We start from the raw sequence: 17,281 nt of genomic DNA, 5'->3' as shown, positions 1-17,281 counted from the left end.
CACACTCAACACCGCATACAATTTGACACACACGTATATGCTTTAATTTTAAAATATTGGTACATTGGGGGGGCCAATTTATTATGCTGTGTAAAACAAAATTTGCCAGAAAAATGGTGCAAAAAGCTGTGTAAAATAAATGGCGAATTTTGACGTCCAAACGCCATTTCTTACGCCATTATTTTATGTAAGTTCTAGCAGAAGAAAAAATGGGGCCGATTCACTAAAGGTCGACAAAATGAGCGCTATTTATAGCATGCGTTAAAAATGTTATCGCTTCTTATTTTTTGTGACTTAACACTTGATTCACTAAAAGGACAGGCGTCATAATTAAGACGCAATGTTCTTTGCGATGAGCATTTTTCTTGCGTTAATTCCTGCCACCTACGTTATTTCCAACTGCACGCAATATATTTCGCCGTGTGCTATATTAGCGCACGATATTACACACGTAACCATTACTTTCGGAAAACTACTGTTCTGAAAATTACCATTTCCCTGAAATCTGGGGGATGCATCACTCTAGGGCCAACACATACTTGAAAAAATCCCACTGCAAAGTCCATATTGTGTTGCCAAAAGCTCAGGAACCACAATTTTCTTCAAGTACCGCCTGCCCCAAGTAGGTGTTAATATTCGCACAGACTAATGCGATATTTAGCGCGTTTAACACTTCATATGTGTTTGTGAATCATGCCTTAGTATTATTTATATTCACTAATTAATGCAATGCGAGGTAAATAACGCATTGCGATAGTGCATTTTTTTGCGCATGCGATATGTGTCTTAACGCATGCGAAATGACTGATGAATCAGGACTTAATTATTGCATGCTTTTTAATGCAAAAAAGCATGCGATAAGCTTTATCGCCCTTTAGTGAATTGGTCCCAATGTGTCAAAAATTACGTAATTTGTAAGCAGTGAAACCTGGCAATATGTGAAAAATTTTGCCTCCATTTTTTAAACAGCATTATAAAGAGGCCCCTGAGTGTCCTAGTGGGACTAGCATGAGAAATAATACATTATTATTATTTGGGATGGAGATTTTTAGCAAATCTCAATTCTCAGTTGTTTTTGTTTTGCTTCTTTTTGGCCATAAAATAACCTTTGCATAGCAAGACTATTAGAACACAAGCAATATGTTATTCTGTAGTAGTTTAGGTGTCATCTATGACATATGACACACCACATTTTGGGCCCTCTACATGACTAGGGTAAACCTATTAATGTATGGACAACAAACTTTTCAGAAGACTCCTAGCATTGGACATATAAAAGATAAGATCTAAAAGATAAGATGCTGTAAAATACCAACTTTAAGGCTTGCAGTTTGGTGCAGAAAGACAAATTTACCAATTTTGCATCTGTCAGCAAGCATACTTTCCAAAGATATGTTTATGATGTAAACTTATTTCTGAAACAGTGAACATTTAATATTGTACTCCTGGGGGGTTTTCAGTTATACAATTCAGGAAGAGCCACAAAATTGTATATTTTGTATTGGTACTTTCATTAGGAATTGCATTTGCAACTTTAAAACAATTTCAATTAATGTGGACATCAGGTCAGCATCAGATTGCTGACAGAACACCAGTGTTGTACTGGGATGCCAGGGGCTCACCAGAAAACATCAAACCATGGGCTTACTCTCCAAACTATTTTTCTTCCTCTTCTCATTTAACCTCTTTGTTTTACTAGTCTTTTTGTCTTTACATGCTATCATCTGTTCTTCAATCTCTTTGAATCCAAGCAAAAAAAAGGAATGCCCATGAAATAGGCCAAATGGATAGGCAGAAGGGCCCACTGACACCTGGCCCACGGGGAGTCTTCCTGGTATCCCAATGGGCCAGTCCGACACTGCAGAACACAATGTAAAATGACAGGGTCGCTGAAAAAGCTGTGCGGTGTTTGAAGGAAGCAGTTCTTCCCTATCAGCACAGCAAAAAAAAAAATCTGCAGATGAAGACTGCTCTCCTGAGTACTCTTTGCAATTTTTTTTAAAAAAATGTCCCTATGAGTGAAACTGATAGGGACATGGTACTGGCACAGAGAAGTTTGCAGTTCTTAAAACCATTTGTATCCATATATACATGCTGCTCTATTTGGTACTTCTGCTGCTGCATAGGATAGCTGCTCAGTCCCACTATTAACCATGGCACTGACACAGAGCACTCTCTGCATACATTTTAAAAGCTTTTATCAGCCTTTAACAGGAATAACTTTTTCCTAAGGAGGTCCCATGATGGTCCTGTCCCCCAACTTCTCTTATAAACCTCAACCTCTTATAAAGATATTTCTTGTCAATACTGAGCAGGATGAATAGATGTTTTCATAAAAGTACTTAGTATTCTTTTCTGGATCTTTTTGACACCTTTTTGGAGTCATTTTACTTTCCAAACAACTATGTTTATAATAACTGATGTATTTTGTATTATTCAGGACAATTATCTTGCCACACCGTGATTAATTAACTGTCAAGATTAATATTTTTCTATAGTATCCAGACAAGCAACATTAACATGCTTAACATGTATTTGATTTTCTGAAGATGTTTTGTATCACTTTTTGCTTCTTTTTTATGGAAAAGGTCAGTACACCCATTGGCCTTAATCCCAAAATCTCTATAATCTTCTTTATTTTGTATTGTGTGTATGTGTGTGTGTATGTATGTGATTATACAGAACAAAGATACATTCACGATTACAAACACGATTATACAACAAAGATACATTTAAACAATGGCAGATTTTTGTATAAAGAGAATGAATAAAATTGTGAACAAATTAACTCTCAAGGACAAAGAGGTTTCAATTCACTTTTAGTTTTTTACAGACAACTGAAATCGCAGTTATGCTAACTATGCAGAAAAAAACAAACCTCAATCCATACAAGTGATTTCTTCAGAGACCAAGTGGAAAAAGAGGTGAGAATTATCCATTATTCAGAATAATAGAAGTGGGCCACATTCTTTCACAGAAGCTCTCACCCCCACCACATTAGATTAATCAGGAGAATAACTATTCTGTCTCCCATGGTAGATGCAGTCTAGAATGTCCCAGTGTGCTCTTCTGCCTGGTTAACTCCACAGGAACAGCTGGACACTGTGACAATGTTAAACCAGCTGTTAGCTTTGCCAATCTTATTTTTCCCTTCAGACAGGAACAAAAGAAAAGCAGACACATCCTTCGACACCCACTGCTCACAGCATGACATGTCACTAGTGGCCCAATATATCTTATGCTGTCACTTAGCACAAAGAAGCAGCCTTCTGACATTGCAAAAAATAAACAAATGCACAATTAAATTAAGCATATTCTCTGTTCTCTATTGAAACACACAACTGAATTAGTGGTGTTCAAAAACCCACACACTCTTAGATTTATTATAAACATTGACTGAGTCATTCAAATGCAGTCCCTTCCATGTGTCTTGTACTATTTCTATGTATTTAACTACTTCAAGAAAAGATTATTTTATAGAAAAAGATGCTTGTCAGTGGCTATTGTAATTTTCCTAACTGCAGTACCTTGCTTTTTTTACGGCACAGGTTTTGTGTTTGAAAACACCAATAATATTTATACTTAAACGAACCTCATTTTTCATTTTAACTGTTGCAGGTGACTCTGTATAATTGCTGTTAGTCTTTCATTTTAGTAGTATTTATGAGTCTGAAAATCAGAAACTAAATAACATAAAGTTTTATAGGTTGTAGATTTTTCTTTTTTCTATACATTTTTTCCCACCTCTCCCATGCCATTTCAAGCCCCACTAATAAAATTATACCAGGAAACATCTCTCTTCAATGGCTGCATTATGATGTACCTATTTGCATGCTAAAAACCATTGTGACAAGGCAAGAAACATTTTGGCAAAGTGCCCTAATATGTTTGGAAATGTATGTAAGGAAAGGACGGTCTATATAGAGATCAGAGAATCCAGACTTAACTATAAAGGAGAAATGAGAGGTTTTACTTCAAGATGTGACCCCTAGAGTCATGGTGTTACTTCGACTTGGAACACTGTGGTAGCCTAAATAAACTAGCAGATGGTAGTATGTTTAGCTCCTGCAAGCATTGACTAAAGTTTTGAGGGGGCGGGGGGGCATTACCTGCTGCTATGTTGTGTAGTAATTGAAGTGTATACTCCAAAATATTTGTTGCAAAAGCAAAGTGTACATTCTGTGGCTATCACTTATTGCATGGATTTTGTGGCTTATGTTTATAAAGATACTGGTATACTGTAACAATTGTTTTAATGTGTTAATGTGTAAATGTGAACATTTAAAAACTATGATACACAGAAGCTAGCAGGGTATGATATAATTTGGAGAAGAATCATTAATCTCACTAATATTTATCAGTATTAACAATAGAAGGGTGCATGCGTCAAACATATATACATGTATATATACATACATACATGTATATTACATATAAACACCGACACAAGAGGTAAAGAGGGCTCTAAAGAGAACACAATGTAGAGCCATCCATAAGGAGTAAAGTCTGCAAGTTAATTATTGTTTTATGAATCACTTAAATTAATGTGAAAATTTCAAGGTTACCTGATAATGTCTTTATAAAACTGTAACCCTTTTTCTAGGAAAAAGGAGATCAAACCAAATCTTGGCTTAAAACTTCTGGACTGTTTGTTCCTACAAATAAATGAATGAAAGTATAGAAGCAGTCTTCTTCCATAAAAGCTATCTAACCGATCCTTCAGTAGCCTACAGCTTGATCCAGTGACATCAATAAAAAAATAATGCTTAGACGGCCTACTTTGAAAGCATGAATCGTGAGAAAGAGAGGAAGTGATTAATTTTGTGTTAGAAGTCACCCATGGCCTACACAGCAAAGCTGTAGAACACTATGTCCATAAGAACAGAAAGAGATAACTATGGCTGTTCTCTATTAAAAGATACAGGAGTAGAAAAAAAAACTCTCACAGGGGGGTATGCGGAAGGGTTCAGAGATATTTATTTGTAAAGGCTTGCATATTATAATATATGGTTACTTATTCTGTGTGTTTTTTTAAATATATTTTGAATATTATTTATTTGTTTATTGATTTTATTTTGGGGAAAAGCTATAATTTGAGTCTAGGAAACTTTAAGTATGCTTTCTTATTTAATATTTAAGATCTGCAGGATTATCAGTCTTTATAACACAGGTAGTTTTCTTTCAAATTGGGAAAAATGATGATGTTTATAAAAGAATACATACAGTATATTTATCACTGGTGCACATTAGTACATACATGAATTTGCAATAATAATATGGCATTTTATTAATAAACAACTTTAAGGCAGAAGTATAATGTGGAAAAAAGAAAAATATAAATTAATGTATGAAACTAGAGGTACAAACTGGTCTTGGCAATGATAAAAATAGCATTTTCCAACAGAAATGCAAATGGTAATATTCAGTGGCTTGCAAAAGTATTCGGCCCCCTTGAACTTTTCCACATTTTGTCACATTACAGCCACAAACATTAATCAATTTTATTGGAATTCCACGTGAAAGACCAATACAAAGTGGTGTACACGTGAGAAGTGGAACGAAAATCATACATGATTCCAAACATTTTTTACAAATAAATAACTGCAAAGTGGGGTGTGCGTAATTATTCAGCCCCCTGAGTCAATACTTTGTAGAACCACCTTTTGCTGCAATTACAGCTGCCAGTCTTTAAGGGTATGTCTCTACCAGCTTTGCACATCTACAGACTGAAATCCTTGCCCATTCTTCTTTGCAAAACAGCTCCAGCTCAGTCAGATTAGATGGACAGCGTTTGTGAACAGCAGTTTTCAGATCTTGCCACAGATTCTTGATTGGATTTAGATCTGGACATTGACTGGGCCATTCTAACACATGGATATGTTTTGTTTTAAACCATTCCATTGTTGCCCTGGCTTTATGTTCAGGGTCGTTGCCCTGCTGGAAGGTGAACCTCCGCCCCAGTCTCAAGTCTTTTGCAGACTCCAAGAGGTTTTCTTCCAAGATTGCCCTGTATTTGGCTCCATCCATCTTCCCATCAACTCTGACCAGCTTCCCTGTCCCTGCTGAAGAGAAGCCCCCCCAGAGCATGATGCTGCCACCACCATATTTGACAGTGGGGATGGTGTGTTCAGAGTGATGTGCAGTGTTAGTTTTCCGCCACACATAGCGTTTTGCATTTTGGCCAAAAAGTTCCATTTTGGTGTCATCTGACCAGAGCACCTTCTTCCACATGTTTGCTGTGTCCCCCACATGGCTTGTGGCAAACTGCTAACGGGACTTCTTATGGTTTTCTGTTAACAATGGCTTTCTTCTTGCCACTCTTCCATAAAGGCCAACTTTGTGCAGTGCACGACTAATAGTTGTCCTATGGACAGATTCCCCCACCTGAGCTGTAGATCTCTGCAGCTCGTCCAGAGTCACCATGGGCCTCAGCGCTCTCCTTGTTCGGCCTGTGAGTTTAGGTGGACGGCCTTGTCTTGGTAGGGTTACAGTTGTGCCATACTCCTTCCATTTCTGAATGATCGCTTGAACAATGCTCCGTGGGATGTTCAAGACTTTGGAAATCTTTTTGTAGCCTAAGCCTGCTTTAAATTTCTCAATAACTTTATCCCTGACCTGTCTGGTGTGTTCTTTGGACTTCATGGTGTTGTTGCTCCCAATATTCTCTTAGACAACCTCTGAGGCCGTCACAGAGCAGCTGTATTTGTACTGACATTAGATTACACACAGGTGCACTTTATTTAGTCATTAGCACTCATCAGGCAATGTCTATGGGCAACTGACTGCACTCAGACCAAAGGGGGCTGAATAATTACGCACACCCCACTTTGCAGTTATTTATTTGTAAAAAATGTTTGGAATCATGTATGATTTTCGTTCTACTTCTCACGTGTACACCACTTTGTATTGGTCTTTCACGTGGAATTCCAATAAAATTGATTCATGTTTGTGGTTGTAATGTGACAAAATGTGGAAAAGTTCAAGGGGGCCGAATACTTTTGCAAGCCACTGTATGTTAAATAATGTTAGCCTTTACCTGTGTTTAGGATTTTTGTCAGTCACTGGAAAAGTACTTAATATCTTTGTCCTTATGTAAGTGGAAACTTGAGCTAAACACCTCATGTATAAATCTGGTACTTAGGTTTATAAATTAGCTATACAATAGTTCATATGCAGAAAAATATTTTATGCAGTGAATACAATACCATAATACAATAACAGATATTTAAAAAGTAATATATATTGTTGATATTCACTATTTGAAATGAAGTAGTAATGGAACAATTTTGTATACTCTATTAGAAAATCTAACAAACTAAAACACAGTTTTTATCAAGCTATGTAAAATGATTTACACTGGACAAGAAGCTGTTTTAGCAATTCTACACTGTATTTGTTTTTTTACTTTTCCCTTTAAAGTAATCCTGCTCTTACTAAGACATATTCAGTTTATTTAAATATCTGTATATTTGGTTTAAGGAACTTAAACCAAGCATAAAAAACATATGTATTATTATATGCTGATTTGACATATTTTCATTTTCAAGTTATCACAACTGCAAATCTGCAAATTACAATACTTGTTAAATAATATGGGAGTTTTGTAATATAATTGGCCATAAAAGGACATGTCAACCCCAAAAATAAGTTTTTGCCTAGTACAAGAAAATATAATTCTAAGCAACTTTCCAATATCAATTTATGAAAAATAATTAGTGCTTTAAAAGTTATTTGTAAATGTAATTGCTATATAAAGCAGCATTTGCTGAACTCCAGGTTGTTGCTTTTTAAACAATGTTGCAGGTGCCAGGCTTTTCCAGCAGGGTGGAGCTGTAACATCTGCCGCCTTGTGTTACATTGTTTCAAACGCCAGAGCCACCAGGGCAGAGAATAGAAAGGACAGGCAGACACTGCATTTAATATAATATATATACTGTATATATATATATATATATATATATATATATATATATATATATATATATATATATATATATATATATATATATATATAAATAACTAAAAAAAATTACAAATATGTAATGAATGTATAATGCAAAGTTGCTAAGAATTAAGTTTTCTTTTATTAGGCAAAAAATTATTTTTGGAGTTGACATGTCCTTTAAAAATGGGTAGTAAAAAAAATGTAATATTTTCAGATGTCCAAGCAACAAATAGCATTTTATAAAGTGCTGCTTATCTCCTAGGAAAAAAAAGTTTTTACTGCCTATGCAAAAGGCACAGAATATGAATTCAAACATAATTTACGCTGGGATGAGGAAAATCTGCTGTCAGCAACAGAGATGTGATTCCACAAGTGAACACTAAGTAGGAATGTGACAAAAATCTACCTCTGAGGAAGATGGATGACTGCACAGTATGACCCTTTCACCCCCCCATGGTGTCACAGTTCAGCCTCTTCAGTATGTTTTCAACAAAGACCCTCTCTGAACTCCCAGTGGCCATCAGCTTTATTGGTGCTAACAGGTCCAGACATTTTCATCGATCCTGTTCTATCCCTTAAACACAAGAGCTTGCCCTCTTTCGTAAGTTAAACCTTGGCACAGATGTCTTTTTTGTAATTGCTGCTCTGCTGTCGGTATGGATGCAACAGGACAAGCAACAACACATCAACACAGAAAATGCATCACCATTTATCTTGGACTCCCTATGACATGTAGGAGAAAGTGATATGTGATTAGCTTGTAGATGTTAACCAGTTTTGTTGCAAATATTTTTAATAGTACCTGCTATGGTTTGTTTAAAGAATATATATCAATATGTATGTAAATTTATATCACACAAATGTTTTAAAAATACATATACATATATAATCACATGATTGGGTGTGGTTTACTATACTGTATAAAATGTTACACACACAAAACCACTTAAAGTGGGTATAAAATAACTTTTCTATCTCGAAAAATATTTATTTCAAAACCTCTATTATTTTAGTTGCATATTCTGTATAATAATTAAGGTGAGGAATGGTTACACTTTTTCTCCTGTTACAAAACCAAGCTGTTTCTCCTAATATAAAATGTACTTTATGCTGCTGCTTGAAAAATCATCAAAGCAGTGAGAAAATTGCTACTTTAGGTTTAGCTGGGTTTGTAATATCAATTGTGACAATTCACAATGCAATACTGTCTTCTTTTCCACCGCCATCATTAAACTGGGACAACTCTTTTTCATTGACCTTGGCTTCACCATCTCCTGCCCCCAAACATCAAGGCAAATATAACTGTTCCTGAACACACACAAATTAATCTGCAAATGTGGTTACATCATTGTATAATTATGCACCTGAGTAACTATAACATTAAAGCCAAATGTAGACTGATAAGGCTTATTTGCCTCTCTTTAAAAGTTATAGTGTTTTTACTCCACTAAATACATTAAGTCAATTAATTTAGATCCCACACTCACCCATGATCTTCAGTGGCAGTTTTACTGCCACATATGTTTTGCAACTTGATCAGGTGAAATAAAGGTTTTAATATGCTGCTCTTTTGAGCATCAAATTAGGCTTGAATCACAAGTGGCAAGTCAGTTTGACTATCATTGGGAATCATGTGATGCTATGGTTTTCTGACTAGGCAGACTTGAAGGGATCTGATATCTCAAATGCTATTTAGGCCTTCTTTGGGAACTCTGGGATATGCCAGGATCTTGTGCTGAAAATTTACAGTGTATTACAATATCAACACCTATATGTCAGGAACTGCTGAAAATTAAGTGCTGAAAGGTGCTACAGCCAATTTCTTCTTTCACTGGGACGCCACCATTTTCCCTTTTGGCAGCAAAGACACAGGCGTGCCCTTTACAATATACACACACACAAAAAAAACAACAATAACAAAAACAAAGTTTTGCAGGCAATGGTGACCATTTAGTAACTGCAAAATGGTTGCTGCTTACCCGTGAGCGTAATCAAAAAGATCAGTTGAATATACAAGAAAGCACTGGAATTATATTTTTGTACACATTTCAGGATTAGCTTATCTGATATATGACCCAAATAGAATCAGCCAAGGTATTAATGGGCATTTGCACTGAGGTGATTGTAATATTACTTAAATATGTCTTGTTATGTTGTTCATTATAGAAAAAAATCCCAAGTTAAGTAAAATACCCCTTATCTCGACTTTTTCCCAATTGTCATACATCATCACTGGGGCTATATTTGGTTCTTGAGTCATATAAGTGATGCTACATAATTTCATTTTCAGTCATGAATAATATTAACCATTACCATTAAAAACACTTGTAAGATGCTTTTTAGAGCTGCAGGGCAACTGTGGTGTTATGAGTCTAAATAGCTTGCACATACTCTCACAGCATGTCTATCAATCAATGTCAAGTGTCGCCAGGTTTCCTGCAGTCAGATAAAGTCTGATTGATAACAAATAATAAGCATGCCTCCTCCACTTACATATTCATAAATATTTTAAATGGTGGAATAATCAGTAGGAGATTAAATGTGTATTATTTATTTATTTTAAACACTTCAAAAGAAAACAGAGACAACGAGAGGCAAACACAAATGCAACGAGAGACTGAATCCCCAAATGCAGTGTTGAATCTGGTGAAAATCCCCACCAATGGTTTATCTTTTGCCTTTTGAAACAATAAAATCAACATTATTATTATTTACAATGTATATATATATATATATATATATATATATATATATATATATATATATATATATATACACAGTATATTAACTCTCAAGGCAGTATTCAGGGAACCCTTGCATTAGAACATATTGCTTCTTGCACCTATTTTTATTCTGCAAAGCAGGTGCAAGCATGAAAAGAGCATACTGACACAACCACTGTCAGGAATTGCAATCTGAAAAGCACAATCCTGCATGAATTTCTGCACTGAGAACTGTGTGTGTAAATCAAGGCTAGAGAGAAGAGTATCCTTCTTGTTCACCTTTTTAATACCTTATGTATCTTACATCAACAGTGTCCCTGTGTCTGGTACGAAGTTCAACAACTGCCTTAACTTTTTGCTGGTGGAGATTTTCTGCATTCCACTCTCCAATGAGGAGGTGTGCGTGTAACATTCTGTAGTATCAGTGACTACAATGCATTATTGGTGCATTAGTCACTTGCCTGACATACACCATGAATTATACAATGCTGGTCATCAGGGACTTCACTGTCATAGCTGTAGAATTTCTATTTCAAGGTTATTCTTTAGGGATCATTTACAACCACATGTTGCAATCAGTTGCACAAAAAATCCAATTCATTAAAGGTATCTGCTTTATCTTGCACTTCCATATAGTTGCGCTTTGCTGTGTTAACTTCTTCCTGCAGTTGCGTCTATTGCTGTAGGGGATTCCTGGTGCTACTGCCACATCTAAACCAGGGATATCACACAGCCTCTGTTAATCAACGCAGTGCAGTTTTGCCAAAGACTAGGACAAACAAGTTACTCTCACGCTGGAAATAACGAGTCAAACTTTGAAAATGTTTTGTGCAATTTACATCTGATTCACATTTATCTGCAAGCCAAGTTTTGTAAATTGTGATGTATAAGTGTAATTGCTTCAGGCGCATTTCCCCCTCAAGACTATAATTATGCTGGAATCATGGGTAAATGTTGAATTTTGGGTAAAAACATGGCAATTGCTACTGCAATTAGCCTAGTGCACTTGGGGTCATAAATGACTCCTTTAGATTTTTGTTGCAATGAGTATATTTTGCAAAACTAAAAAGAAATCACCCAACTTCCCACAATGCAGCATGATTTCCTACATTTACATTTGCCTTAGCCATAATACAAATGTTAAAAGGCACACAATCACAAAATTACAGACCCGCCATTGCATAATTCTTGGGGCATTTAAAATGACATATGTATGTGACTCTTCGGGGTCAATTTTGTTGTGCCAATTGGTGCAGTCCCCTATGGAGACCCTTGAACTACTGTCACATTCAAGGTAGCGGTAGCTCCAGGGGTCCCTTGCATCTTTATGAACACTTATTAGCAATTTAAGGGGGCCTGTCACCCAGAAATAAAAAACTATAATAAAGTCCCTTTCAAATCATACATGAAATTTCTTTTTTATTAACACATCCCTACCCATTATAAAGGCATTTAAAAATCCCAGCTGTCAATCATCTATTGCCTTCCAATTACTTTTACTTTCCATTCAGCACTCATTTTCCCCCTCCCTCCTTAACATCTCATTGTGTATCCATTGCATGGGAATATGCATCCAGTCCCTCATATAGGGACATAAACAAGATTTTGGGGTGATGCAAAGCTTGCTTTAATAACCATGCCCACAAAATGGCGCCTTGCCTGGCGTTAGTGAAGTTTATTTTGCTTGACAAACACAATAGGAAAGAATTTGGAATTATTTCTTAGTGTGACAGGTTCCCTTTAAGCAGAAGAGACAAGACAGACACTATGGTGCTTTGTGCAACTATAGGAAAGTACAAGGAGAACCTTTGGACCCTTTTTTAAAGAATATCATCAGTATAAGTAGCAATTGCATTCATATTAGGGTAACTGCACTTGAGGTTGGGTTCCTTAATAAGCTCTTTCTGTTATGTTCCTATGATGGCAGTCATAATGAAGCAATCCATCAATGCAGGGCCACTAACATGAAAAAGAAAATGAAAGGGCCATAATGCAATAATAATGTGGGATTAAAGCAAAAATGTACCTTTAATCTTAAAGTGCAAAATTTAAGTCTAAAAGTGAAAGCAGACAACAGAGGACTCCCTTACTCAATTTCTCTCTCACTCAGTTTTTTCGCTCTCTACATATATATGTTTGTGTGTGTGTACAAATATATAAATAGAAAGACATACACATATGCCTGAGTACTATATAATATCAACTAATAAATAACACTTACAAATATAGTTATATTTGAGAGACCAAGGAAGCCACCTAATTTGGTGTGTCCTGGCACATTGACTTGTCCATCCAAAGCGCTGCATGCATAACTATGTGGTTTAGAATTAGGAAGAGTTGGCTTTATACCACAGTAGCCTGAAATCCAGTGTGCAACCAAAGGTTTTAACAGAAACATCTAAACTAAGCACAATCCGCACAACTGTTTAATCATAGCAGCTCAGAGGGAAGGGAAAATGACTAATGGGTTAAATAAAGTTTGCATCTTAAGTAGCATTGTTGGGTTACCGTGTACATAAAAGTAAATGTCTCTACAGAAATTAAAGTTAACATATGCATATAACAAAGAAAATAGTCCACTTAATTTTTACATAAGGGTTTTATTGTAAATGTGTTTATGTAGCTGATTTGCCCAGTGATTGCTGCTGTTAAGGATTAAAAAAAGGATTCTGTGTGTCTGATCAGTTAGCTCTTTTTTAATATTTACTAACAGAAAACACTACCATTTCCTGTTTTCCGTAGATTGTGAAATCATGATTTAAAGTTTCTAGTCTTTTTTGTACACTTTTTTTTTTATTCATTTTTACATGTTTCATTGATACATTAGCAAAGCTTGCAGTCTTTTAACACTATCAGGTTACGCCTTGACAGCAACCCTCTGTTCACAGAATAAAAACTTGAAAATACAACAACCCCTTTATCTTTTCTTTTTTAAGAAATTATTGCATAATAGCATTATTTAGTTAAATCTTACCATTATATACGTGGATTAAGTCGTTTGACTTAGGTATATATGCTACTAACCAAAACCTCCAAAACCTTTAAAGTTTAAAGGATATATGTTTATATTGGAGAGATATAAAAATGCAATAAACAGTTGTTTGCATACAACTTTACAAACCACACAGTTATACAAATGAATAACTCATGCTGATTTACATTGGTTATTGTCAGCAACAAAGTATCTATCTATCTATATGTCTGTCTGTCTGTCTGTCTGTCTATCTATATAAATAAAACCTTGCTGTTCATACAATGTGCATCTGCAATTTTAATTTTTTTTAAAGCAATAGTTTTATGTAAAACCATTAACCCTTTCCCTTCCACTAGGCAATTTCATAGAAGAATATGTTGTGATTACTACAGTCAGAAACTGCCTGTGTTACCTGGGTAAACTGTGTTTTCAACATTTATTTTTGCAAAGTATGCTAACAAAGAACCACAAGAAAAGGGAATTGACTAAAGCAATATGATCATGCATTATTAATGCTTAAGGCAAATTGATTTCTGCACTATACTTCTTTGTGGTGATGGATAAATTGCATGCATAGCTGCAGGCTTTGATAAACACGTAGAGTAGAATCCTAGTTTTCTAGGTAAAATTTTACTGAGCCAGACAGTCTGACCAAATGAATTAAACTAATCACTAAGAATAAAGTGACACTGGGACTTAAAAAAATGTTTGTAAGAACCAGATAATGTCCAGGAATATATATATATTCTATGGTGGTTTAAAACAAATCTCTCGCTTCAGCGGGACTTACTACTGCTCCAGATATCATTGCTTTCAGCCAAGAACAGGCAGGGTAGGCTTTAGCAGATCAGCTATGCTGTGCTACACTATCAACATTGCTTGCTAGACTGTAACTGACATCTCTTTTACAGTTTGCCTGCTAGCGTGAAGAATTAAGAACTGCAATTAAAATGTAAAATGTCACGTGCAGGTATACCCATTTCAATTTCATCATTTATTTATTGATTACTCTATAGTTCTAAAATGGTAAATAATTTAAATTTAAAAAAAATTAACCTATCCTTGGTAAAAATGAAAAATTCTACACCTAGGGACTCTTTGTACTGTACCATTTAGCTATAATATAACATTATCTGAAAATGCAACAACCTCTAATCAATAACACAAGAAAAAAAATTCCACTGTTGAGTTACCCATGGTAACCAACCATCAAATAGCTTTTTAATGGGTTGAAACTGCAGTTAAAACAGAGAAATCAAATATATGATTTGTCGCTGTGTGTTCCAAGACCAGGGAAATACTTTATATAGCTATATAGCTACTGTACATTCTACTAGATATAATTTAATATATGTAATGTAAAGCATTTGTTCTGCTTTTGTTTGGGACGAAAGCCAGAATAAGGAGTTACTGCAACAAACAAACTCAGTGTAATGCTCAAGAGCAAATGAGAGTGTTAGGATACAGCCAATATCTTGCTACTCAAATTGAAGTACCCTGTTCTAGTAAACGTGCCTTTTCATCTGTCTCTACACTGTTAAAGTGGATTTTCTTCTTCCCCGTGAGTGAGAAATAACTGCTAATGCACTGTGGCATGAAACAAAAGGCAAGAAAATATAAGGATATGTTCATTTGGGTGCTGAAATTCTGACCCTATCTTTTTGGACATACGAGCAAAATTGAAGGGGATCTAAAACAGGATACTATGACTTTATTTAATACTGTTAGCAGCTTAGACACAGCTGTGTGAAATGACTTGAGGTGCCTGAGCAACCTATAACCTCTATTTCTAACTAGATTATCCCTCAGCTTTAAAAACTCAGTTTCAATTTCTCTCCTACACATGTTAAAGTGAATTGTGTTCAGCCACCAGAGTGCCTGATCTACTGTGCTGAAACCCACTAGAGCTAAGCAATTATGGTTGAAACCTTTTTTAAAGAAAGTCATTTTATTTTTGTGAAGATCATGAAAGTGAGCTTAGTGTCTACCAAAATACTGGGACTCTTTTCATAAGTGCAAAACTGAATGGTTGCTATAACCCTGCCAATGTGCAATATTTTAGGAATCTCTGATAGCACTTAAGTTTTGATGGAATCTTCAAAAATTGTTGTCCAACAACACCTGGAGGGCCACAAGGTTAACAGTAAAGACTCATGCTATATATAGGTAAATAAAAGTGAAATGAGTTTTGACATCCAAATACAACATCATATTTTAAAAAGTTGTTTACAATATGTTTTGAATGAAAGAAATATGGGTCTAAAAACAAAACTAATATTGTTGTTAACACGATATGGGCAGTTAAGTATATCGCACAATTTAGTGTATGAGGGAGATTGCAGTATCCAAACCATATTCTTTTGTGCAAACATTGAGAATCCTCTTAAATGCATGTATTTGGAGACACTTTGCTGAGAAAAAGTAATATATGCGGTTACATTATTCCAATGCAGTGTTTTTCAGATAACACAAACCTCAAACCATTAACTTTCACAAAAGGATTGCATATAGTATACTAAGGCTATAAGAAGTGGTCCTTTATTCTATGCTGTTCTTATTGAGAAGAAAAACATAACACAAGCTTAGCTTTTTTTCTATGCTGTCTAATACCCTAAATCACCAAAGCCACCACTGCTGAACTCTTCTTTATTTTGCTCAACATGGGTTTGTCCTCCCTGCCTAAGTCGATATCTCACAAATACTCAAATGCCCTTAAATAGCACCCAGTCTATTCCAGAAAAGGCCACAGTGTTTAATGGTAATGTTAAATGTAACAACTTCAAAGCAAAAACAATATTGAATTCTGTTTTACTGTTGATAATGTTTCCATATCTTAATGCATTGCTAAAAGTGAAATTACAGCAAATATTTTTTTTTAATTAATTTCCAGCAATATCAAAAGACAAAAGGACACCTAAAATTATCAAGAAGGTAGTTAATTGCTGTGTCAAGTAAGGGTTTCCAAGAACACATAAACAGTAAATGAAACCATTACATAGTCATCATTATCTCATTATGCCACACATCTCATGTCAGTAGATTATGATTTCAAACACTAAGGGGCTGATTTACTAAGACACAAACACTCGGAGCATTAATTTGAACGCTCCGAGCGTATTTTCACCGAATTTTTCGTGTCTTGCGTGACTTTTTCGACGCCCACGCTACTTTTTCGTACGCTTGCGCGACTTTTTAATATGCTTGAGCGAAAAAAATTGTTAAGGTTTTCCTGCTGTTTACAATAATTCAGTACAAAGATTTTCGGATCGCCAATACGATATTATCGTAACAAATTTTTCGTAAGCATTTTCGTGATATTTGCGATCTTCAGAAAATTTCGTATCCAATCCGAATTTGTCCCATTCAGGATTCCAACTCGCGTTTTCATGAATGTGCCCCTAAGTATTAAACTTTTCAAGGTTCATCAAGTAATAAGCTAATAGGTTATTTCATCAGCTTACTAAATATATTGGACATGCTCTTTAAAGTTACCTTAAAGACTAAAATATCTTATTCTGAAAACAGGTCTGTTCTTTGTCTAGAGTTTGGGGTAAAATTAAAATACATATGCCATTTAGAGAAACTATTATTCTGGCTTACAGTACCAAAATGTATAAAATGCTAATTTGAATGGCTGAA

At 35.3% G+C, this 17,281-nt stretch overlaps 1 protein-coding gene across 10 annotated transcripts in view; it reads right to left on the bottom strand.

The window, feature by feature from the left end:
• The window catches only part of epha7 (EPH receptor A7), a 127,780-nt gene that overhangs the window by 102,850 nt on the left and 7,649 nt on the right, over positions 1-17,281 (bottom strand). The window lies entirely within an intron of this gene.

Source organism: Xenopus tropicalis, chromosome 5 (assembly GCF_000004195.4).
Source record: "Xenopus tropicalis strain Nigerian chromosome 5, UCB_Xtro_10.0, whole genome shotgun sequence".
Lineage (NCBI taxonomy): Eukaryota > Metazoa > Chordata > Amphibia > Anura > Pipidae > Xenopus > Xenopus tropicalis.
Note: the sequence above shows the minus strand (reverse complement) of the source record. Positions and strands in the feature narration are given on the sequence as shown.